This window comes from Dasypus novemcinctus, chromosome 13, assembly GCF_030445035.2.
Source record: "Dasypus novemcinctus isolate mDasNov1 chromosome 13, mDasNov1.1.hap2, whole genome shotgun sequence".
NCBI classification, from domain to species: domain Eukaryota; kingdom Metazoa; phylum Chordata; class Mammalia; order Cingulata; family Dasypodidae; genus Dasypus; species Dasypus novemcinctus.
The window spans coordinates 36,109,333-36,112,301 of NC_080685.1; the positions used below are offsets into that span (position 1 = coordinate 36,109,333).

General features: G+C 37.3%; 1 pseudogene; it reads left to right on the forward strand.

Moving 5' to 3' along the window:
* Positions 1–2,440: 2,440 nt before the first annotated feature.
* LOC101447120 (non-histone chromosomal protein HMG-17 pseudogene) lies at positions 2,441–2,713 on the forward strand (annotated as a pseudogene).
* The last annotated feature ends 256 nt before the right edge of the window (positions 2,714–2,969 follow it).

Consider the following 2,969-nt stretch of genomic DNA (forward strand, 5'->3'; position numbering starts at 1 on the left):
TTTTTTTAAGATTTATTTATTTATTTATTTCTCTCCCCGCCCCCAGTTGTCTGCTCTCTGTGTCTATTTGCTGCGTGTTCTTTGTCCACTTCTGTTGTTGTCAGCAGTATGGGAATCTGTGTTTCTTTTTGTTGTGTCATCTTGTTGTGTCAGCTCTCTGTGTGTGTGGCGCCATTCCTGGGCAGGCTGCACTTTCTTTCGCACTGGGCGGCTCTCCTTACGGGGTGCACTCCTTGTGCGTGGGGCTCCCCTACACGGAGGACACCCCTGTGTGGCACAGAACTCCTTGCGCGCTTCAGCACTGCGCATGGGCCAGCTGCACACGGGTCAAGGAGGCCTGGGGTTTGAACCGCAGACCTCCCATGTGGTAGACGGACGCCCTAACCACTGGGCCAAGTCCGCTTCCCAATTTCCTCTAGTTTTAAAATCTTACATTACCATGGTATATTTGTCAAATCTAAGAACCCAATATTGGTACATTACTATTAACTCAATTCCAGTTTCCATTCATATTTCTTCAATTTTTATACTAATGTCCTTTTTCTGTTCAAGGATTCAATTCATTTAGCCATCTTGTCTCCTTAATCCCCTCTGGTCTATGACAGTTTCTCAGTTTTGCCTTGTTTTTCATGACCTTGATAGTTTTGAGGAATATTAGTTCAGCATTTTGTAGAATGCCCCTTAATTTAGGCTTGTCTGATGTTTTTCTAATGGATATGATAGAGTTATGAGTGTTTGGGAAAAATACCCATGTTTAAATATTTTTACAAATGCAACTGATATATAGAAATTTATTTACAGTATAGTATTGTTTTAAATATTTAAAACTGAGACATCTCATTTAATTTAAATATCTCTTTATTATTTACCTTTTTAACATCAGTATTTTTTTTTGAGGACATACTTTTTGACATACAGGTACCTTTTGCTGTAACGTGATATGTTCATTCTGAAAAGCCTCATGCTCTGCATATTTGTGCCCTAAAAATAACAGGACTTATGGGATAATTATTGTAGAAGCAGACCATTCAAAACCTATGCACAAGCACATCAGAGCTCTAACATAAACCGTAACAATCTCAATGGAATTAGTAGCATAGTGAAGGCTCCTAGGAAACTTTCACCCAACATCATAATTAGCCAGGACTTTGCAACCTTCAGCCCAGGGTTCAGTTGACCTCTCTTGAGATGTACATCTTTGAGGGCAATCACATCAATAGAGATTGTTGTCATCAAAATTTATAGTCTGATCCAGAGTGTAGCTTTAGTTGTTAACTTAAAAAAAATAAACACAAAGAAATGTCTTAGAATCATATTCATCAGCACTTGCAGTGTCATGATATAGCTTAATGGTGTGGAATGCATAGCAATTCTTCAAGCCATTAAAACCAGATACTCCTTGCACTAAAGGCAAAATTATCAGCATTTTCATTAAGATCTTCATATATTAATAGAGTTTTTTTGTTTAATTGTGAAAGTGTAGTCATTACTTCACTACAGTAACTTGCGGGAGAAATAGAAAATGAATGAATACAACTCCTATGTCTTTTCCTTACCGATCATGAATGCCTGATTTGCAGGCATTTGTGTGCATGTATTTATAGCAGGGTAGTACGTATGCAGAGCTAAGTCATTCCTTTTAAGTGAGATATCTCATTCCTTCACGTGAATATGCAATTCCCAACTAATGAACATTACGATTCTTTCTGTTTTTACTCAATTAAAAGCAATGCTCCAAAGAATTTCCTGTACATGTCTTTGAGTTTCATACATACGCCCCATTGTCTTTGGTTATATTCCTAGAAGTTGAATTCCTAGACATGAACATATTTAATGGAATGTTCACAAAAATTTGGGGAGAATTTACATCATAATAATATTGTCATCCAATGTCATCCAATGGCTGTAGTTTAGCTCTCCATTTATTCATCTTTATTCCCTTTAATAATGTTATATAATTTTTAAAAACAATTGTTGCACATTTCCATTAGATTTACTAGTAGGTGCTTTATAAGTTTTATTGATATGCTGACTAGGATCTTTCTGTTACCCTTTCTAATTGCTTTCCACTATGGAATAGGAACACTATTAATGTGTTTTATGCTTATCTTATATCATCACAAATGCTGATCTATTATTGTTCTGATAGTTTATATGTTGCTTCTTAGATAGCTTCTTTTTTCTTGTTTTATTGCATTGGATTGAACAATTGCAGTACAGTGAGGATAGGCATTTTGCTGTGACTGATCCTAAAAAGAAGCTTCTAAAATTCATTTTAAAGTATGATATTTCCTGTAAATTTCTAGTGGTTACTCTTTTTACCTTTAATTTGCTAAGGATGGGAACAGTGTGAAGAAGTGGTGAGAGTGACTCCCGGACCAACCAAAGCCTGGCGCCTCTGCCTCCCCGCACCCAGTGCGCACATCCCACCACCACCAACATGCCCAAGAGAAAGGCTGGAGGGGACGTTAAAGGAGATAAAGCCAAGGTAAAGGATGAACCACGGAGAAGATCTGCAAGGTTATCTGCTAAACCTGTTCCTCCAAAGCCAGAACCCAGGCCTAAAAAGGCCCCTGCAAAGAAAGGAAAGAATCTACCCAAAGGGAAAAAAGGGAAAGCTGATGGTGGCAAGGATGGGAATAACCCTGCAGAAAATGGAGATGCCAAATCAGACCAAGCACAGAAAGCTGAAGGTGTTGGAGATGCCAAGTGAAGTATGTGCATTTTTGATAACTGTGTACTTCTGATGACTGTACAGTTTGAAATACTATTTTTTATTAAGTTTTATAAAAATGCAGAGTTTTGTTTAACTTTTTTTATTTTTTATTTTATTTTATTCATTTATTTTTTTTAAGATTTATTTTGATTTATTTAATTCCCCTCCCCTCCCCCGGTTGTCTGTTTTCTGTGTCTTTTTGCTGCGTCTTGTTTCTTTGTCCGCTTCTGTTGTCGTCAGTGGCACAGGAAGT